Source organism: Pleuronectes platessa, chromosome 24 (assembly GCF_947347685.1).
Source record: "Pleuronectes platessa chromosome 24, fPlePla1.1, whole genome shotgun sequence".
In the NCBI taxonomy this organism is placed as follows: domain Eukaryota; kingdom Metazoa; phylum Chordata; class Actinopteri; order Pleuronectiformes; family Pleuronectidae; genus Pleuronectes; species Pleuronectes platessa.
The window spans coordinates 15,529,183-15,553,036 of NC_070649.1; positions in this window are offsets into that span (position 1 = coordinate 15,529,183).

Genomic DNA, 23,854 nt, shown 5'->3' on the forward strand with positions numbered 1-23,854 from the left:
GATGGACTGGTGATCCTCCCTTTGATGGACTGGTGATCCTCCCTTTGATGGACTGGTTATAGCCCCTTTGATGGACTGGTTATCAGCCATGTGATGGACTGGTGATCCTCCCTCTGATGGACTGGTGATCAGCCCTGTGATGGACTGGTGATCCTCCCTGTGATGGATTGGTGATCCTCCCTGTGATGGACTGGTGATCCTCCCTGTGATGGACTGGTGATCAGCCCTGTGATGGACTGTTGATCCTCCCTGTGATGGACTGGTGATCCTCCCTCTGATGGACCGGTTATCAGCCCTATGATGGACTGGTGATCCTCCCTGTGATGGACTGGTGATCCTCCCTCTGATGGACCGGTTATCAGCCCTATGATGGACTGGTGATCCTCCCTGTGATGGACTGGTGATCCTCCCTTTGATGGACTGGTGATCATCCCTTTGATGGACTGGTTATAGCCCCTTTGATGGACTGGTTATCAGCCATGTGATGGACTGGTGATCCTCCCTTTGATGGACTGGTGATCAGCCCTGTGATGGACTGGTGATCCTCCTTGTTATGGACTGGTGATCCTCCCTCTGATGGACTGGTGATCAGCCCTGTGATGGACTGGTGATCCTCCCTGTGCTGGATTGGTGATCCTCCTTGTTATGGACTGGTGATCCTCCCTCTGATGGACTGGTGATCAGCCCTGTGATGGACTGGTGATCCTCCCTGTGCTGGATTGGTGATCCTCCCTGTGATGGACTGGTGATCCTCCCTGTGATGGACTGGTGATCAGCACTGTGATGGACTGGTGATCCTCCCTTTGACGGACTGGTGATCCTCCCTTTGATGGGCTGGTTATCAGCCCTGTGATGGACGGTTGATCCTCCCTTTGATGTACTGGTGATCATCCCTTTGATGGACTGGTTATAGCCCCTTTGATGGACTGGTTATCAGCCATGTGATGGACTGGTGATCCTCCCTTTGATGGACTGGTGATCAGCCCTGTGATGGAGGTGATCCTCCTTGTGATGGACTGGTGATCCTCCCTCTGATGGACTGGTGATCAGGCCTGTGATGGACTGGTGATCCTCCCTGTGATGGATTGGTGATCCTCCCTGTGATGGACTGGTGATCCTCCCTGTGATGGACTGGTGATCAGCCCTGTGATGGACTGGTGATCCTCCCTGTGATGGACTGGTGATCCTCCCTCTGATGGACTGGTGATCAGCCCTATGATGGACTGGTGATCCTCTCTGTGATGGACTGGTGATCCTCCATTTGATGGACTGGTGATGAGCCCTGTGATGGACTGGTAATCCTCCTTGTGATGGACTGGTGATCCTCCCTCTGATGGACTGGTGATCAGCCCTGTGATGGACTGGTGATCCTCCCTGTGATGGATTGGTGGTCCTCCCTGTGATGGACGGGTGATCCTCCCTGTGATGGACTGGTGATCCTTCCTGTGATGGACTGGTGATGAGCCCTGTGATGGACTGGTGATCCTCCCTGTGATGGACTGGTGATCCTCCCTCTGATGGACTGGTGATCCTCCCTGTGATGGACTGGTGATCCTTCCTGTGATGGACTGGTGATGAGCCCTGTGATGGACTGGTGATCAGAACTGTGTTGGACTGGTGATCAGCCCTGTGATGGACTGGTGATCCTCCCGGTGATGGACTGGTGATCAGCTCTGTGTTGGACCGGTGATGAGCCCTGTGTTGGACTGGTTATCCTCCCTTTGATGGACTGGTGATCCTCCCTTTGATGGGCTGGTTACCAGCCCTGTGATGGACTGGTGATTCTCCCTGTGATGGACTGGTGATCCTCCCTGTGATGGACTGGTGATCCTCCCTCTGATGGAATGGTGATCAGCCCTATGATGGACTGGTGATCCTCTCTGTGATGGACTGGTGATCCTCCCTTTGATGGACTGGTGATCATCCCTTTGATGGACTGGTTATAACCCCTTCGATGGACTGGTTATCAGCCATGTGATGGATTGGTGATCCTCCCTTTTATGAACTGGTTTTCAGCCCTGTGATGGACTGGTGATCCTCCTTTTGATGGACTGGGGATCCTCCCTCTGATGGACTGGTGATCAGCCCTGTGATGGACTGGTGATCCTCCCTTTGATGGACTGGTGATCAGCCCTGTGATGGACTGGTGATCCTCCCTGTGCTGGATTGGTGATCCTCCCTGTGATGGACTGGTGATCCTCACTGTGATGGACTGGTGATCAGCCCTGTGATGGACTGGTGATCCTCCCTGTGATGGACTGGTGATCCTCCCTCTGATGGACTGGTGATCCTCCCTTTGATGGAATGGTGATCAGCCCTGTGATGGACTGGTGATCCTCCCTGTGATGGACTGGTGATCAGCCCTGTGATGGACTGGTGATCCTCCCTCTGATGGACTGGTGATCAGCCCTGTGATGGACTGGTGATCCTTCCTGTATTGGACTGGTGATCAGACCTGTGTTGGACTGGTGATCAGACCTGTGATGGACTGGTGATGAGCCCTGTGATGGACTGGTGATCAGCCCTGTGTTGGACTGGTGATCAGACCTGTGATGGACTGGTGATGAGCCCTGTGATGGACTGGTGATCCTCCCTGTAATGAAATGGTGATCCTTCCTGTGATGGACTGGTGATGAGCCCTGTGGTGGACTGGTTAACAGACCTGTGATGGACTGGTGATCAGCCCTGTGATGGACTGGTGATCCTCCCTTTGACGGACTGGTGATCCTCCCTTTGATGGGCTGGTTATCAGCCCTGTGATGGACGGGTGATCCTCCCTTTGATGTACTGGTGATCATCCCTTTGATGGACTGGTTATAGCCCCTTTGATGATCTGGTTATCAGCCATGTGATGGACTGGTGATCCTCCCTTTGATGGACTGGTGATCAGCCCTGTGATGGAGGTGATCCTCCTTGTGATGGACTGGTGATCCTCCCTCTGATGGACTGGTGATCAGGCCTGTGATGGACTGGTGATCCTCCCTGTGATGGATTGGTGATCCTCCCTGTGATGGACTGGTGATCCTCCCTGTGATGGACTGGTGATCAGCCCTGTGATGGACTGGTGATCCTCCCTGTGATGGACTGGTGATCCTCCCTCTGATGGACTGGTGATCCTCCCTTTGATGGGCTGGTTACCAGCCCTGTGATGGACTGGTGATCCTCCCTTTGATGGACTGGTGATCCTCCCTTTGATGGACTGGTTATAGCCCCTGTGATGGACTGGTGATCCTCCCATTGATGGACTGGTGATCAGCCCATCGATGGACTGGTGATCCTCCCGGTGATGGACTGGTGATCAGCCCTGTGTTAGACTGGTGATCCTCTCTGTGTTGGACTGGTGATCAGCCCTGTGTTGGACCGGTGATGAGCCCTGTGTTGGACTGGTGATCCTCCCTTTGATGGACTGGTGATCCTCCCTTTGATGTGCTGGTTATCAGCCCTGTGATGGACTGGTGATCCTCCCTTTGATGGACTGGTGATCCTCCCTTTGATGGACTGGTTATAGCCCCTTTGATGGACTGGTTATCAGCCATGTGATGGACTGGTGATCCTCCCTTTGATGGACTGGTGATCCTCCTTGTGATGGACTGGTGATCCTCCCTCTGATGGACTGGTGATCAGCCCTGTGATGGACTGGTGATCCTCCCTGTGATGGATTGGTGATCCTCCCTGTGATGGACTGGTGATCCTCCCTGTGATGGACTGGTGATCAGCCCTGTGATGGACTGTTGATCCTCCCTGTGATGGACTGGTGATCCTCCCTCTGATGGACCGGTTATCAGCCCTATGATGGACTGGTGATCCTCCCTGTGATGGACTGGTGATCCTCCCTCTGATGGACCGGTTATCAGCCCTATGATGGACTGGTGATCCTCCCTGTGATGGACTGGTGATCCTCCCTTTGATGGACTGGTGATCATCCCTTTGATGGACTGGTTATAGCCCCTTTGATGGACTGGTTATCAGCCATGTGATGGACTGGTGATCCTCCCTTTGATGGACTGGTGATCAGCCCTGTGATGGACTGGTGATCCTCCTTGTTATGGACTGGTGATCCTCCCTCTGATGGACTGGTGATCAGCCCTGTGATGGACTGGTGATCCTCCCTGTGCTGGATTGGTGATCCTCCTTGTTATGGACTGGTGATCCTCCCTCTGATGGACTGGTGATCAGCCCTGTGATGGACTGGTGATCCTCCCTGTGCTGGATTGGTGATCCTCCCTGTGATGGACTGGTGATCCTCCCTGTGATGGACTGGTGATCAGCACTGTGATGGACTGGTGATCCTCCCTTTGACGGACTGGTGATCCTCCCTTTGATGGGCTGGTTATCAGCCCTGTGATGGACGGTTGATCCTCCCTTTGATGTACTGGTGATCATCCCTTTGATGGACTGGTTATAGCCCCTTTGATGGACTGGTTATCAGCCATGTGATGGACTGGTGATCCTCCCTTTGATGGACTGGTGATCAGCCCTGTGATGGAGGTGATCCTCCTTGTGATGGACTGGTGATCCTCCCTCTGATGGACTGGTGATCAGGCCTGTGATGGACTGGTGATCCTCCCTGTGATGGATTGGTGATCCTCCCTGTGATGGACTGGTGATCCTCCCTGTGATGGACTGGTGATCAGCCCTGTGATGGACTGGTGATCCTCCCTGTGATGGACTGGTGATCCTCCCTCTGATGGACTGGTGATCAGCCCTATGATGGACTGGTGATCCTCTCTGTGATGGACTGGTGATCCTCCCTTTGATGGACTGGTGATGAGCCCTGTGATGGACTGGTAATCCTCCTTGTGATGGACTGGTGATCCTCCGTCTGATGGACTGGTGATCATCCCTGTGATGGACTGGTGATCCTCCCTGTGATGGATTGGTGATCCTCCCTGTGATGGACGGGTGATCCTCCCTGTGATGGACTGGTGATCCTTCCTGTGATGGACTGGTGATGAGCCCTGTGATGGACTGGTGATCAGCCCTGTGTTGGACTGGTGATCCTCCCTGTGTTGGACTGGTGATCAGCCCTGTGTTGGACCGGTGATGAGCCCTGTGTTGGACTGGTGATCCTCCCTTTGATGGACTGGTGATCCTCCCTTTGATGGGCTGGTTACCAGCCCTGTGATGGACTGGTGGTCCTCCCTTTGATGGACTGGTGATCCTCCCTTTGATGGACTGGTTATAGCCCCTTTGATGGACTGGTTATCAGCCATGTGATGGACTGGTGATCCTCCCTTTGATGGACTGGTGATCAGCCCTGTGATGGACTGATGATCCTCCTTGTTATGGACTGGTGATCCTCCCTCTGATGGACTGGTGATCAGCCCTGTGATGGACTGGTGATCCTCCCTGTGCTGGATTCGTGATCCTCCCTGTGATGGACTGGTGATCCTCCCTGTGATGGACTGGTGATCAGCACTGTGATGGACTGGTGATCCTCCCTGTGATGGACTGGTGATCCTCCCTCTGATGGACTGGTGATCAGCCCTATGATGGACTGGTGATCCTCTCTGTGATGGACTGGTGATCCTCCCTTTGATGGACTGGTGATCATCCCTTTGATGGACTGGTTATAACCCCTTCGATGGACTGGTTATCAGCCATGTGATGGATTGGTGATCCTCCCTTTTATGGACTGGTTTTCAGCCCTGTGATGGACTGGTGATCCTCCCTTTGATGGACTGGTGATCAGCCCTGTGATGGACTAGTGATCCTCCCTGTGATGGACTGGTGATCAGCCCTGTGATGGACTGGTGATCCTTCCTGTATTGGACTGGTGATCCTCCTTGTGATGGACTGGTGATCCTCCCTGTGTTGGACTGGTGATCAGACCTGTGATGGACTGGTGATGAGCCCTGTGATGGACTGGTGATCAGCCCTATGTTGGACTGGTGATCAGACCTGTGATGGACTGGTGATGAGCCCTGTCATGGACTGGTGATCCTCCCTGTGATGGATTGGTGATCCTCCCTCTGATGGACTGGTGATCAGCCCTGTGATGGACTGGTGATCCTCCCTGTGATGGATTGGTGATCCTCCCTGTGATGGACTGGTGATCCTCCCTGTGATGGACTGGTGATCCTCCCTCTGATGGAATGGTGATCAGCCCTATGATGGACAGGTGATCCTCTCTGTGATGGACTGGTGATCCTCCCTTTGATGGACAGGTGATCCTCTCTGTGATGGACTGTTGATCCTCCCTGTGATGGACTGGTGATCCTCCCTCTGATGGACCGGTTATCAGCCCTATGATGGACTGGTGATCCTCCCTGTGATGGACTGGTGATCCTCCCTCTGATGGACCGGTTATCAGCCCTATGATGGACTGGTGATCCTCCCTGTGATGGACTGGTGATCCTCCCTTTGATGGACTGGTGATCATCCCTTTGATGGACTGGTTATAGCCCCTTTGATGGACTGGTTATCAGCCATGTGATGGACTGGTGATCCTCCCTTTGATGGACTGGTGATCAGCCCTGTGATGGACTGGTGATCCTCCTTGTTATGGACTGGTGATCCTCCCTCTGATGGACTGGTGATCAGCCCTGTGATGGACTGGTGATCCTCCCTGTGCTGGATTGGTGATCCTCCTTGTTATGGACTGGTGATCCTCCCTCTGATGGACTGGTGATCAGCCCTGTGATGGACTGGTGATCCTCCCTGTGCTGGATTGGTGATCCTCCCTGTGATGGACTGGTTATCCTCCCTGTGATGGACTGGTGATCAGCACTGTGATGGACTGGTGATCCTCCCTTTGACGGACTGGTGATCCTCCCTTTGATGGGCTGGTTATCAGCCCTGTGATGGACGGTTGATCCTCCCTTTGATGTACTGGTGATCATCCCTTTGATGGACTGGTTATAGCCCCTTTGATGGACTGGTTATCAGCCATGTGATGGACTGGTGATCCTCCCTTTGATGGACTGGTGATCAGCCCTGTGATGGAGGTGATCCTCCTTGTGATGGACTGGTGATCCTCCCTCTGATGGACTGGTGATCAGGCCTGTGATGGACTGGTGATCCTCCCTGTGATGGATTGGTGATCCTCCCTGTGATGGACTGGTGATCCTCCCTGTGATGGACTGGTGATCAGCCCTGTGATGGACTGGTGATCCTCCCTGTGATGGACTGGTGATCCTCCCTCTGATGGACTGGTGATCCTCCCTTTGATGGACTGGTGATCCTCCCTTTGATGGACTGGTTATAGCCCCTTTGATGGACTGGTTATCAGCCATGTGATGGACTGGTGATCCTCCCTTTGATGGACTGGTGATCAGCCCTGTGATGGACTGGTGATCCTCCTTGTGATGGACTGGTGATCCTCCCTCTGATGGACTGGTGATCAGCCCTCTGATGGACTGGTGATCCTCCCTGTGATGGATTGGTGATCCTCCCTGTGATGGACTGGTGATCCTCCCTGTGATGGACTGGTGATCAGCCCTGTGATGGACTGTTGATCCTCCCTGTGATGGACTGGTGATCCTCCCTCTGATGGACCGGTTATCAGCCCTATGATGGACTGGTGATCCTCCCTGTGATGGACTGGTGATCCTCCCTCTGATGGACCGGTTATCAGCCCTATGATGGACTGGTGATCCTCCCTGTGATGGACTGGTGATCCTCCCTTTGATGGACTGGTGATCATCCCTTTGATGGACTGGTTATAGCCCCTTTGATGGACTGGTTATCAGCCATGTGATGGACTGGTGATCCTCCCTTTGATGGACTGGTGATCAGCCCTGTGATGGACTGGTGATCCTCCTTGTTATGGACTGGTGATCCTCCCTCTGATGGACTGGTGATCAGCCCTGTGATGGACTGGTGATCCTCCCTGTGCTGGATTGGTGATCCTCCTTGTTATGGACTGGTGATCCTCCCTCTGATGGACTGGTGATCAGCCCTGTGATGGACTGGTGATCCTCCCTGTGCTGGATTGGTGATCCTCCCTGTGATGGACTGGTGATCCTCCCTGTGATGGACTGGTGATCAGCACTGTGATGGACTGGTGATCCTCCCTTTGACGGACTGGTGATCCTCCCTTTGATGGGCTGGTTATCAGCCCTGTGATGGACGGTTGATCCTCCCTTTGATGTACTGGTGATCATCCCTTTGATGGACTGGTTATAGCCCCTTTGATGGACTGGTTATCAGCCATGTGATGGACTGGTGATCCTCCCTTTGATGGACTGGTGATCAGCCCTGTGATGGAGGTGATCCTCCTTGTGATGGACTGGTGATCCTCCCTCTGATGGACTGGTGATCAGGCCTGTGATGGACTGGTGATCCTCCCTGTGATGGATTGGTGATCCTCCCTGTGATGGACTGGTGATCCTCCCTGTGATGGACTGGTGATCAGCCCTGTGATGGACTGGTGATCCTCCCTGTGATGGACTGGTGATCCTCCCTCTGATGGACTGGTGATCAGCCCTATGATGGACTGGTGATCCTCTCTGTGATGGACTGGTGATCCTCCATTTGATGGACTGGTGATGAGCCCTGTGATGGACTGGTAATCCTCCTTGTGATGGACTGGTGATCCTCCCTCTGATGGACTGGTGATCAGCCCTGTGATGGACTGGTGATCCTCCCTGTGATGGATTGGTGGTCCTCCCTGTGATGGACGGGTGATCCTCCCTGTGATGGACTGGTGATCCTTCCTGTGATGGACTGGTGATGAGCCCTGTGATGGACTGGTGATCCTCCCTGTGATGGACTGGTGATCCTCCCTCTGATGGACTGGTGATCCTCCCTGTGATGGACTGGTGATCCTTCCTGTGATGGACTGGTGATGAGCCCTGTGATGGACTGGTGATCAGAACTGTGTTGGACTGGTGATCAGCCCTGTGATGGACTGGTGATCCTCCCGGTGATGGACTGGTGATCAGCTCTGTGTTGGACCGGTGATGAGCCCTGTGTTGGACTGGTTATCCTCCCTTTGATGGACTGGTGATCCTCCCTTTGATGGGCTGGTTACCAGCCCTGTGATGGACTGGTGATTCTCCCTGTGATGGACTGGTGATCCTCCCTGTGATGGACTGGTGATCCTCCCTCTGATGGAATGGTGATCAGCCCTATGATGGACTGGTGATCCTCTCTGTGATGGACTGGTGATCCTCCCTTTGATGGACTGGTGATCATCCCTTTGATGGACTGGTTATAACCCCTTCGATGGACTGGTTATCAGCCATGTGATGGATTGGTGATCCTCCCTTTTATGAACTGGTTTTCAGCCCTGTGATGGACTGGTGATCCTCCTTTTGATGGACTGGGGATCCTCCCTCTGATGGACTGGTGATCAGCCCTGTGATGGACTGGTGATCCTCCCTTTGATGGACTGGTGATCAGCCCTGTGATGGACTGGTGATCCTCCCTGTGCTGGATTGGTGATCCTCCCTGTGATGGACTGGTGATCCTCACTGTGATGGACTGGTGATCAGCCCTGTGATGGACTGGTGATCCTCCCTGTGATGGACTGGTGATCCTCCCTCTGATGGACTGGTGATCCTCCCTTTGATGGAATGGTGATCAGCCCTGTGATGGACTGGTGATCCTCCCTGTGATGGACTGGTGATCAGCCCTGTGATGGACTGGTGATCCTCCCTCTGATGGACTGGTGATCAGCCCTGTGATGGACTGGTGATCCTTCCTGTATTGGACTGGTGATCAGACCTGTGTTGGACTGGTGATCAGACCTGTGATGGACTGGTGATGAGCCCTGTGATGGACTGGTGATCAGCCCTGTGTTGGACTGGTGATCAGACCTGTGATGGACTGGTGATGAGCCCTGTGATGGACTGGTGATCCTCCCTGTAATGAAATGGTGATCCTTCCTGTGATGGACTGGTGATGAGCCCTGTGGTGGACTGGTTAACAGACCTGTGATGGACTGGTGATCAGCCCTGTGATGGACTGGTGATCCTCCCTTTGACGGACTGGTGATCCTCCCTTTGATGGGCTGGTTATCAGCCCTGTGATGGACGGGTGATCCTCCCTTTGATGTACTGGTGATCATCCCTTTGATGGACTGGTTATAGCCCCTTTGATGATCTGGTTATCAGCCATGTGATGGACTGGTGATCCTCCCTTTGATGGACTGGTGATCAGCCCTGTGATGGAGGTGATCCTCCTTGTGATGGACTGGTGATCCTCCCTCTGATGGACTGGTGATCAGGCCTGTGATGGACTGGTGATCCTCCCTGTGATGGATTGGTGATCCTCCCTGTGATGGACTGGTGATCCTCCCTGTGATGGACTGGTGATCAGCCCTGTGATGGACTGGTGATCCTCCCTGTGATGGACTGGTGATCCTCCCTCTGATGGACTGGTGATCCTCCCTTTGATGGGCTGGTTACCAGCCCTGTGATGGACTGGTGATCCTCCCTTTGATGGACTGGTGATCCTCCCTTTGATGGACTGGTTATAGCCCCTGTGATGGACTGGTGATCCTCCCATTGATGGACTGGTGATCAGCCCATCGATGGACTGGTGATCCTCCCGGTGATGGACTGGTGATCAGCCCTGTGTTAGACTGGTGATCCTCTCTGTGTTGGACTGGTGATCAGCCCTGTGTTGGACCGGTGATGAGCCCTGTGTTGGACTGGTGATCCTCCCTTTGATGGACTGGTGATCCTCCCTTTGATGTGCTGGTTATCAGCCCTGTGATGGACTGGTGATCCTCCCTTTGATGGACTGGTGATCCTCCCTTTGATGGACTGGTTATAGCCCCTTTGATGGACTGGTTATCAGCCATGTGATGGACTGGTGATCCTCCCTTTGATGGACTGGTGATCCTCCTTGTGATGGACTGGTGATCCTCCCTCTGATGGACTGGTGATCAGCCCTGTGATGGACTGGTGATCCTCCCTGTGATGGATTGGTGATCCTCCCTGTGATGGACTGGTGATCCTCCCTGTGATGGACTGGTGATCAGCCCTGTGATGGACTGTTGATCCTCCCTGTGATGGACTGGTGATCCTCCCTCTGATGGACCGGTTATCAGCCCTATGATGGACTGGTGATCCTCCCTGTGATGGACTGGTGATCCTCCCTCTGATGGACCGGTTATCAGCCCTATGATGGACTGGTGATCCTCCCTGTGATGGACTGGTGATCCTCCCTTTGATGGACTGGTGATCATCCCTTTGATGGACTGGTTATAGCCCCTTTGATGGACTGGTTATCAGCCATGTGATGGACTGGTGATCCTCCCTTTGATGGACTGGTGATCAGCCCTGTGATGGACTGGTGATCCTCCTTGTTATGGACTGGTGATCCTCCCTCTGATGGACTGGTGATCAGCCCTGTGATGGACTGGTGATCCTCCCTGTGCTGGATTGGTGATCCTCCTTGTTATGGACTGGTGATCCTCCCTCTGATGGACTGGTGATCAGCCCTGTGATGGACTGGTGATCCTCCCTGTGCTGGATTGGTGATCCTCCCTGTGATGGACTGGTGATCCTCCCTGTGATGGACTGGTGATCAGCACTGTGATGGACTGGTGATCCTCCCTTTGACGGACTGGTGATCCTCCCTTTGATGGGCTGGTTATCAGCCCTGTGATGGACGGTTGATCCTCCCTTTGATGTACTGGTGATCATCCCTTTGATGGACTGGTTATAGCCCCTTTGATGGACTGGTTATCAGCCATGTGATGGACTGGTGATCCTCCCTTTGATGGACTGGTGATCAGCCCTGTGATGGAGGTGATCCTCCTTGTGATGGACTGGTGATCCTCCCTCTGATGGACTGGTGATCAGGCCTGTGATGGACTGGTGATCCTCCCTGTGATGGATTGGTGATCCTCCCTGTGATGGACTGGTGATCCTCCCTGTGATGGACTGGTGATCAGCCCTGTGATGGACTGGTGATCCTCCCTGTGATGGACTGGTGATCCTCCCTCTGATGGACTGGTGATCAGCCCTATGATGGACTGGTGATCCTCTCTGTGATGGACTGGTGATCCTCCCTTTGATGGACTGGTGATGAGCCCTGTGATGGACTGGTAATCCTCCTTGTGATGGACTGGTGATCCTCCGTCTGATGGACTGGTGATCATCCCTGTGATGGACTGGTGATCCTCCCTGTGATGGATTGGTGATCCTCCCTGTGATGGACGGGTGATCCTCCCTGTGATGGACTGGTGATCCTTCCTGTGATGGACTGGTGATGAGCCCTGTGATGGACTGGTGATCAGCCCTGTGTTGGACTGGTGATCCTCCCTGTGTTGGACTGGTGATCAGCCCTGTGTTGGACCGGTGATGAGCCCTGTGTTGGACTGGTGATCCTCCCTTTGATGGACTGGTGATCCTCCCTTTGATGGGCTGGTTACCAGCCCTGTGATGGACTGGTGGTCCTCCCTTTGATGGACTGGTGATCCTCCCTTTGATGGACTGGTTATAGCCCCTGTGATGGACTGGTTATCAGCCATGTGATGGACTGGTGATCCTCCCTTTGATGGACTGGTGATCAGCCCTGTGATGGACTGGTGATCCTCCCTGTGATGGACTGATGATCCTCCCTCTGATGGACTGGTGATCAGCCCTGTGATGGACTGGTGATCCTCCCTGTGATGGATTGGTGATCCTCCCTTTGATGGACTGGTGATCAGCCCGGTGATGGACTGGTGATCCTCCTTGTGATGGACTGGTGATCCTCCCTGTGATGGATTGGTGATCCTCCCTGTGATGGACTGTTGATCCTCCCTGTGATGGACTGGTGATCCTCCCTCTGATGGACTGGTGATCCTCCCTGTGATGGACTGGTGATCCTTCCTGTGATGGACTGGTGATGAGCCCTGTGATGGACTGGTGATGAGCCCTGTGATGGACTGGTGATCCTCCCTGTAATGAATTGGTGATCCTTCCTGTGATGGACTGGTGATGAGCCCTGTGATGGACTGGTGATCAGCCTTGTGTTGGACTGGTTAACAGACCTGTGATGGACTGGTGATCAGCCCTGTGATGGACTGGTGATCCTCCCTTTGACGGACTGGTGATCCTCCCTTTGATGGGCTGGTTATCAGCCCTGTGATGGACGGTTGATCCTCCCTTTGATGTACTGGTGATCATCCCTTTGATGGAGTGGTTATAGTCCCTTTGATGGACTGGTTATCAGCCATGTGATGGACTGGTGATCCTCCCTTTGATGGACTGGTGATCAGCCCTGTGATGGAGGTGATCCTCCTTGTGATGGACTGGTGATCCTCCCTCTGATGGACTGGTGATCAGGCCTGTGATGGACTGGTGATCCTCCCTGTGATGGATTGGTGATCCTCCCTGTGATGGACTGGTGATCCTCCCTGTGATGGACTGGTGATCAGCCCTGTGATGGACTGGTCATCCTCCCTGTGATGGACTGGTGATCCTCCCTCTGATGGACTGGTGATCAGCCCTCGATGGACTGGTGATCCTCCCTGTGATGGACTGATGATCCTCCCTCTGATGGACTGGTGATCAGCCCTGTGATGGACTGGTGATCCTCCTTGTGATGGACTGGTGATCCTCCCTGTGATGGATTGGTGATCCTCCCTGTGATGGACTGTTGATCCTCCCTGTGATGGACTGGTGATCCTCCCTCTGATGGACTGGTGATCCTCCCTGTGATGGACTGGTGATCCTTCCTGTGATGGACTGGTGATGAGCCCTGTGATGGACTGGTGATGAGCCCTGTGATGGACTGGTGATCCTCCCTGTAATGAATTGGTGATCCTTCCTGTATTGGACTGGTGATCCTCCCTGTGATGGACTGGTGATCCTCCCTGTGTGGGACTGGTGATCAGACCTGTGATGGACTGGTGATGAGCCCTGTGATGGACTGGTGATCAGCCCTATGTTGGACTGGTGATCAGACCTGTGATGGACTGGTGATGAGCCCTGTCATGGACTGGTGATCCTCCCTGTGATGGATTGGTGATCCTCCCTCTGATGGACTGGTGATCAGCCCTGTGATGGACTGGTGATCCTCCCTGTGATGGATTGGTGATCCTCCCTGTGATGGACTGGTGATCCTCCCTGTGATGGACTGGTGATCAGCCCTGTTATGGACTGGTGATCAGACCTGTGATGGACTGGTGATCAGCCCATCGATGGACTGGTGATCCTCCCGGTGATGGACTGGTGACCCTCCCTTTGATGGACTGGTGATCCTCCCTTTGATGGACTGGTTATAGCCCCTGTGATGGACTGGTTATCAGCCATGTGATGGACTGGTGATCAGCCCTGTGTTGGACCGGTGATGAGCCCTTTGTTGGACTGGTGGTCCTCCCTTTGATGGACTGGTGATCCTCCCTTTGATGGGCTGGTTACCAGCGCTGTGATGGACTGGTGATCCTCCCTTTGATGGACTGGTGATCCTCCCTTTGATGGACTGGTTATAGCCCCTGTGATGGACTGGTTATCAGCCATGTGATGGACTGGTGATCCTCCCTGTGATGGATTGGTGATCCTCCCTGTGATGGACTGTTGATCCTCCCTGTGATGGACTGGTGATCCTCCCTCTGATGGACTGGTGATCCTCCCTGTGATGTACTGGTTATCCTTTCTGTGATGGACTGGTGATGAGCCCTGTGATGGACTGGTGATCAGCCCTGTGTTGGACTGGTGATCCTCCCTGTGATGGACTGGTGATCGTCCCTGTGATGGACTGGTTATAGCCCCTGTGATGGACTGGTTATCAGCCATGTGATGGACTGGTGATCCTCCCTGTGATGGATTGGTGATCCTCCCTGTGATGGACTGTTGATCCTCCCTGTGATGGACTGGTGATCCTCCCTCTGATGGACTGGTGATCCTCCCTGTGATGGACTGGTGATCCTTTCTGTGATGGACTGCTGATGAGCACTGTGATGGACTGGTGATCAGCCATGTGATGGACTGGTAATCCTCCATTTGATGGACTGGTGATCAGCCCTGTGATGGACTGGTGATCAGCCCTGTGATGGACTGGTGATCCTCCCTGTGCTGGATTGGTGATCCTCCCTGTGATGGACTGGTGATCCTCCCTGTGATGGACTGGTGATCAGCCCTGTGTTAGACTGGTGATCCTCCCTGTGTTGGACTGGTGATCAGCCCTGTGTTGGACCGGTGATGAGCCCTGTGTTGGACTGGTGATCCTCCCTTTGATGGACTGGTGATCCTCCCTTTGATGGGCTGGTTACCAGCGCTGTGATGGACTGGTGATCCTCCCTTTGATGGACTGGTGATCCTCCCTTTGATGGACTGGTTATAGCCCCTGTGATGGACTGGTTATCAGCCATGTGATGGACTGGTGATCCTCCCTTTGATGGACTGGTTATAGCCCCTGTGATGGACTGGTTATCAGCCATGTGATGGACTGGTGATCCTCCCTGTGATGGATTGGTGATCCTCCCTGTGATGGACTGTTGATCCTCCCTGTGATGGACTGGTGATCCTCCCTCTGATGGACTGGTGATCCTCCCTGTGATGGACTGGTGATCCTTTCTTTGATGGACTGGTGATGAGCCCTGTGATGGACTGGTGATCAGCCCTGTGTTGGACTGGTGATCCTCCCTGTGATGGACTGGTGATCGTCCCTGTGATGGATTGGTGATCCTCACTGTGATGGACGGGTGATCCTCCCTGTGATGGACTGGTGATCCTTCCTGTGATGGACTGGTGATGAGCCCTGTGATGGACTGGTGATCAGCCCTGTGTTGGACTGGTGATCCTCCCTGTGTTGGACAGGTGATCAGCCCTGTGTTGGACCGGTGATGAGCCCTGTGTTGGACTGGTGATCCTCCCTGTGATGGATTGGTGATCCTCCCTGTGATGGACTGTTGATCCTCCCTGTGATGGACTGGTGATCCTCCCTCTGATGGACTGGTGATCCTCCCTGTGATGTACTGGTTATCCTTTCTGTGATGGACTGGTGATGAGCCCTGTGATGGACTGGTGATCAGCCCTGTGTTGGACTGGTGATCCTCCCTTTGATGGACTGGTGATCAGCCCTGTGATGGAGGTGATCCTCCTTGTGATGGACTGGTGATCCTCCCTCTGATGGACTGGTGATCAGGCCTGTGATGGACTGGTGATCCTCCCTGTGATGGATTGGTGATCCTCCCTGTGATGGACTGGTGATCCTCCCTGTGATGGACTGGTGATCAGCCCTGTGATGGACTGGTCATCCTCCCTGTGATGGACTGGTGATCCTCCCTCTGATGGACTGGTGATCAGCCCTCGATGGACTGGTGATCCTCCCTGTGATGGACTGATGATCCTCCCTCTGATGGACTGGTGATCAGCCCTGTGATGGACTGGTGATCCTCCTTGTGATGGACTGGTGATCCTCCCTGTGATGGATTGGTGATCCTCCCTGTGATGGACTGTTGATCCTCCCTGTGATGGACTGGTGATCCTCCCTCTGATGGACTGGTGATCCTCCCTGTGATGGACTGGTGATCCTTCCTGTGATGGACTGGTGATGAGCCCTGTGATGGACTGGTGATGAGCCCTGTGATGGACTGGTGATCCTCCCTGTAATGAATTGGTGATCCTTCCTGTATTGGACTGGTGATCCTCCCTGTGATGGACTGGTGATCCTCCCTGTGTGGGACTGGTGATCAGACCTGTGATGGACTGGTGATGAGCCCTGTGATGGACTGGTGATCAGCCCTATGTTGGACTGGTGATCAGACCTGTGATGGACTGGTGATGAGCCCTGTCATGGACTGGTGATCCTCCCTGTGATGGATTGGTGATCCTCCCTCTGATGGACTGGTGATCAGCCCTGTGATGGACTGGTGATCCTCCCTGTGATGGATTGGTGATCCTCCCTGTGATGGACTGGTGATCCTCCCTGTGATGGACTGGTGATCAGCCCTGTTATGGACTGGTGATCAGACCTGTGATGGACTGGTGATCAGCCCATCGATGGACTGGTGATCCTCCCGGTGATGGACTGGTGACCCTCCCTTTGATGGACTGGTGATCCTCCCTTTGATGGACTGGTTATAGCCCCTGTGATGGACTGGTTATCAGCCATGTGATGGACTGGTGATCAGCCCTGTGTTGGACCGGTGATGAGCCCTTTGTTGGACTGGTGGTCCTCCCTTTGATGGACTGGTGATCCTCCCTTTGATGGGCTGGTTACCAGCGCTGTGATGGACTGGTGATCCTCCCTTTGATGGACTGGTGATCCTCCCTTTGATGGACTGGTTATAGCCCCTGTGATGGACTGGTTATCAGCCATGTGATGGACTGGTGATCCTCCCTGTGATGGATTGGTGATCCTCCCTGTGATGGACTGTTGATCCTCCCTGTGATGGACTGGTGATCCTCCCTCTGATGGACTGGTGATCCTCCCTGTGATGTACTGGTTATCCTTTCTGTGATGGACTGGTGATGAGCCCTGTGATGGACTGGTGATCAGCCCTGTGTTGGACTGGTGATCCTCCCTGTGATGGACTGGTGATCGTCCCTGTGATGGACTGGTTATAGCCCCTGTGATGGACTGGTTATCAGCCATGTGATGGACTGGTGATCCTCCCTGTGATGGATTGGTGATCCTCCCTGTGATGGACTGTTGATCCTCCCTGTGATGGACTGGTGATCCTCCCTCTGATGGACTGGTGATCCTCCCTGTGATGGACTGGTGATCCTTTCTGTGATGGACTGCTGATGAGCACTGTGATGGACTGGTGATCAGCCATGTGATGGACTGGTAATCCTCCATTTGATGGACTGGTGATCAGCCCTGTGATGGACTGGTGATCAGCCCTGTGATGGACTGGTGATCCTCCCTGTGCTGGATTGGTGATCCTCCCTGTGATGGACTGGTGATCCTCCCTGTGATGGACTGGTGATCAGCCCTGTGTTAGACTGGTGATCCTCCCTGTGTTGGACTGGTGATCAGCCCTGTGTTGGACCGGTGATGAGCCCTGTGTTGGACTGGTGATCCTCCCTTTGATGGACTGGTGATCCTCCCTTTGATGGGCTGGTTACCAGCGCTGTGATGGACTGGTGATCCTCCCTTTGATGGACTGGTGATCCTCCCTTTGATGGACTGGTTATAGCCCCTGTGATGGACTGGTTATCAGCCATGTGATGGACTGGTGATCCTCCCTTTGATGGACTGGTTATAGCCCCTGTGATGGACTGGTTATCAGCCATGTGATGGACTGGTGATCCTCCCTGTGATGGATTGGTGATCCTCCCTGTGATGGACTGTTGATCCTCCCTGTGATGGACTGGTGATCCTCCCTCTGATGGACTGGTGATCCTCCCTGTGATGGACTGGTGATCCTTTCTTTGATGGACTGGTGATGAGCCCTGTGATGGACTGGTGATCAGCCCTGTGTTGGACTGGTGATCCTCCCTGTGATGGACTGGTGATCGTCCCTGTGATGGATTGGTGATCCTCACTGTGATGGACGGGTGATCCTCCCTGTGATGGACTGGTGATCCTTCCTGTGATGGACTGGTGATGAGCCCTGTGATGGACTGGTGATCAGCCCTGTGTTGGACTGGTGATCCTCCCTGTGTTGGACAGGTGATCAGCCCTGTGTTGGACCGGTGATGAGCCCTGTGTTGGACTGGTGATCCTCCCTTTGATGGACTGGTGATCCTCCCTTTGATGGGCTGGTTACCAGCCCTGTGATGGACTGGTGATCCTCCCTTTGATGGACTGGTGATCCTCCCTTTGATGGACTGGTTATAGCCCCTGTGATGGACTGGTTATCAGCCATGTGATGGACTGGTGATCCTCCCTTTGATGGACTGGTGATCAGCCCTCGATGGACTGGTGATCCTCCCTGTGATGGACTGATGATCCTCCCTCTGATGGACTGGTGATCAGCCCTGTGATGGACTGGTGATCCTCCCTGTGATGGATTGGTGATCCTTCCTTTGATGGACTGGTGATCAGCCCTGTGATGGACTGGTGATCCTCCTTGTGATGGACTGGTGATCCTCCCTGTGATGGATTGGTGATCCTCCCTGTGATGGACTGTTGATCCTCCCTGTGATGGACTGGTGATCCTCCCTCTGATGGACTGGTGATCCTCCCTGTGATGGACTGGTTATCCTTCCTGTGATGGACTGGTGATGAGCCCTGTGATGGACTGGTGATCAGCCCTGTGTTGGACTGGTGATCAGCGCTGTGATGGACTGGTGATCCTCCCGGTGATGGACTGGTGATCAGCTCTGTGTTGGACCGGTGATGAGCCCTGTGTTGGACTGGTTATCCTCCCTCTGATGGACTGGTGATCCTCCCTTTGATGGGCTGGTTACCAGCCCTGTGATGGACTGGTGATTCTCCCTGTGATGGACTGGTGATCCTCCCTGTGATGGACTGGTGATCCTCCCTGTGATGGACTGGTGATCCTCCCTCTGATGGACTGGTGATCAGCCCTATGATGGACTGGTGATCCTCTCTGTGATGGACTGGTGATCCTCCCTTTGATGGACTGGTGATCATCCCTTTGATGGACTGGTTATAACCCCTTCGAGGGACTGGTTATCAGCCATGTGATGGATTGGTGATCCTCCCTTTTATGGACTGGTTTTCAGCCCTGTGATGGACTGGTGATCCTCCTTTTGATGGACTGGGGATCCTCCCTCTGATGGACTGGTGATCAGCCCTGTGATGGACTGGTGATCCTCCCTTTGATGGACTGGTGATCAGCCCTGTGATGGACTAGTGATCCTCCCTGTGATGGACTGGTGATCAGCCCTGTGATGGACTGGTGATCCTTCCTGTATTGGACTGGTGATCCTCCCTGTGATGGACTGGTGATCCTCCCTGTGTTGGACTGGTGATCAGACCTGTGATGGACTGGTGATCCTTTCTGTGATGGACTGGTGATGAGCACTGTGATGGACTGGTGATCAGCCCTGTGTTGGACTGGTGATCCTCCCTGTGCTGGATTGGTGATCCTCCCTGTGATGGACTGGTGATCCTCCCTGTGATGGACTGGTGATCAGCCCTGTGATGGACTGGTGATCCTCCCTGTGATGGACTGGTGATCCTTCCTCTGATGGACTGGTGATCCTCCCTGTGATGGACTGGTGATCAGCCCGGTGATGGACTGTTGATCCTCCCGGTGATGGACTGGTGATCAGCCCTGTGTTAGACTGGTGATCCTCCCTGTGTTGGACTGGTGATCATTACTGTGTTGGACCGGTGATGAGCCCTGTGTTGCACTGGTGATCCTCCCTTTGATGGGCTGGTTATCAGCCCTGTGATGGACTGGTGATCCTCCCTGTGCTAGATTGGTGATCCTCCCTGTGATGGACTAGTGATCCTCCCTGTGATGGACTGGTGATCAGCCCTGTGATGGACTGGTGATCCTTCCTGTATTGGACTGGTGATCCTCCCTGTGATGGACTGGTGATCCTCCCTGTGTTGGACTGGTGATCAGACCTGTGATGGACTGGTGATGAGCCCTGTGATGGACTGGTGATCAGCCCTATGTTGGACTGGTGATCAGACCTGTGATGGACTGGTGATGAGCCCTTTCATGGACTGGTGATCCTCCCTGTGATGGATTGGTGATCCTCCTTCTGATGGACTGGTGATCAGCCCTGTGATGGACTGGTGATCCTCCCTGTGATGGATTGGTGATCCTCCCTGTGATGGACTGGTGATCCTCCCTGTGATGGACTGGTGATCAGCCCTGTTATGGACTGGTGATCAGACCTGTGATGGACTGGTGATCAGCCCATCGATGGACTGGTGATCCTCCCGGTGATGGACTGGTGATCAGCCCTGTGTTAGACTGGTGATCCTCTCTGTGTTGGACTGGTGATCAGCCCTGTGTTGGACCGGTGATGAGCCCTGTGTTGGACTGGTGATCCTCCCTTTGATGGGCTGGTTATCAGCCCTGTGATGGACTGGTGATCCTCCCTTTGATGGACTGGTGATCCTCTCTTTGATGGACTGGTTATAGCCCCTTTGATGGACTGGTTATCAGCCATGTGATGGACTGGTGATCCTCCCTTTGATGGACTGGTGATCAGCCCTGTGATGGACTGATGATCCTCCTTGTTATGGACTGGTGATCCTCCCTCTGATGGACTGGTGATCAGCCCTGTGATGGACTGGTGATCCTCCCTGTGCTGGATTCGTGATCCTCCCTGTGATGGACTGGTGATCCTCCCTGTGATGGACTGGTGATCAGCACTGTGATGGACTGGTGATCCTCCCTGTGATGGACTGGTGATCCTCCCTCTGATGGACTGGTGATCAGCCCTATGATGGACTGGTGATCCTCTCTGTGATGGACTGGTGATCCTCCCTTTGATGGACTGGTGATCATCCCTTTGATGGACTGGTTATAACCCCTTCGATGGACTGGTTATCAGCCATGTGATGGATTGGTGATCCTCCCTTTTATGGACTGGTTTTCAGCCCTGTGATGGACTGGTGATCCTCCCTTTGATGGACTGGTGATCAGCCCTGTGATGGACTAGTGATCCTCCCTGTGATGGACTGGTGATCAGCCCTGTGATGGACTGGTGATCCTTCCTGTATTGGACTGGTGATCCTCCTTGTGATGGACTGGTGATCCTCCCTGTGTTGGACTGGTGATCAGACCTGTGATGGACTGGTGATGAGCCCTGTGATGGACTGGTGATCAGCCCTATGTTGGACTGGTGATCAGACCTGTGATGGACTGGTGATGAGCCCTGTCATGGACTGGTGATCCTCCCTGTGATGGATTGGTGATCCTCCCTCTGATGGACTGGTGATCAGCCCTGTGATGGACTGGTGATCCTCCCTGTGATGGATTGGTGATCCTCCCTGTGATGGACTGGTGATCCTCCCTGTGATGGACTGGTGATCCTCCCTCTGATGGAATGGTGATCAGCCCTATGATGGACAGGTGATCCTCTCTGTGATGGACTGGTGATCCTCCCTTTGATGGACAGGTGATCCTCTCTGTGATGGACTGTTGATCCTCCCTGTGATGGACTGGTGATCCTCCCTCTGATGGACCGGTTATCAGCCCTATGATGGACTGGTGATCCTCCCTGTGATGGACTGGTGATCCTCCCTCTGATGGACCGGTTATCAGCCCTATGATGGACTGGTGATCCTCCCTGTGATGGACTGGTGATCCTCCCTTTGATGGACTGGTGATCATCCCTTTGATGGACTGGTTATAGCCCCTTTGATGGACTGGTTATCAGCCATGTGATGGACTGGTGATCCTCCCTTTGATGGACTGGTGATCAGCCCTGTGATGGACTGGTGATCCTCCTTGTTATGGACTGGTGATCCTCCCTCTGATGGACTGGTGATCAGCCCTGTGATGGACTGGTGATCCTCCCTGTGCTGGATTGGTGATCCTCCTTGTTATGGACTGGTGATCCTCCCTCTGATGGACTGGTGATCAGCCCTGTGATGGACTGGTGATCCTCCCTGTGCTGGATTGGTGATCCTCCCTGTGATGGACTGGTGATCCTCCCTGTGATGGACTGGTGATCAGCACTGTGATGGACTGGTGATCCTCCCTTTGACGGACTGGTGATCCTCCCTTTGATGGGCTGGTTATCAGCCCTGTGATGGACGGTTGATCCTCCCTTTGATGTACTGGTGATCATCCCTTTGATGGACTGGTTATAGCCCCTTTGATGGACTGGTTATCAGCCATGTGATGGACTGGTGATCCTCCCTTTGATGGACTGGTGATCAGCCCTGTGATGGAGGTGATCCTCCTTGTGATGGACTGGTGATCCTCCCTCTGATGGACTGGTGATCAGGCCTGTGATGGACTGGTGATCCTCCCTGTGATGGATTGGTGATCCTCCCTGTGATGGACTGGTGATCCTCCCTGTGATGGACTGGTGATCAGCCCTGTGATGGACTGGTGATCCTCCCTGTGATGGACTGGTGATCCTCCCTCTGATGGACTGGTGATCCTCCCTTTGATGGACTGGTGATCCTCCCTTTGATGGACTGGTTATAGCCCCTTTGATGGACTGGTTATCAGCCATGTGATGGACTGGTGATCCTCCCTTTGATGGACTGGTGATCAGCCCTGTGATGGACTGGTGATCCTCCTTGTGATGGACTGGTGATCCTCCCTCTGATGGACTGGTGATCAGCCCTGTGATGGACTGGTGATCCTCCCTGTGATGGATTGGTGATCCTCCCTGTGATGGACTGGTGATCCTCCCTGTGATGGACTGGTGATCAGCCCTGTGATGGACTGTTGATCCTCCCTGTGATGGACTGGTGATCCTCCCTCTGATGGACCGGTTATCAGCCCTATGATGGACTGGTGATCCTCCCTGTGATGGACTGGTGATCCTCCCTCTGATGGACCGGTTATCAGCCCTATGATGGACTGGTGATCCTCCCTGTGATGGACTGGTGATCCTCCCTTTGATGGACTGGTGATCATCCCTTTGATGGACTGGTTATAGCCCCTTTGATGGACTGGTTATCAGCCATGTGATGGACTGGTGATCCTCCCTTTGATGGACTGGTGATCAGCCCTGTGATGGACTGGTGATCCTCCTTGTTATGGACTGGTGATCCTCCCTCTGATGGACTGGTGATCAGCCCTGTGATGGACTGGTGATCCTCCCTGTGCTGGATTGGTGATCCTCCTTGTTATGGACTGGTGATCCTCCCTCTGATGGACTGGTGATCAGCCCTGTGATGGACTGGTGATCCTCCCTGTGCTGGATTGGTGATCCTCCCTGTGATGGACTGGTGATCCTCCCTGTGATGGACTGGTGATCAGCACTGTGATGGACTGGTGATCCTCCCTTTGACGGACTGGTGATCCTCCCTTTGATGGGCTGGTTATCAGCCCTGTGATGGACGGTTGATCCTCCCTTTGATGTACTGGTGATCATCCCTTTGATGGACTGGTTATAGCCCCTTTGAT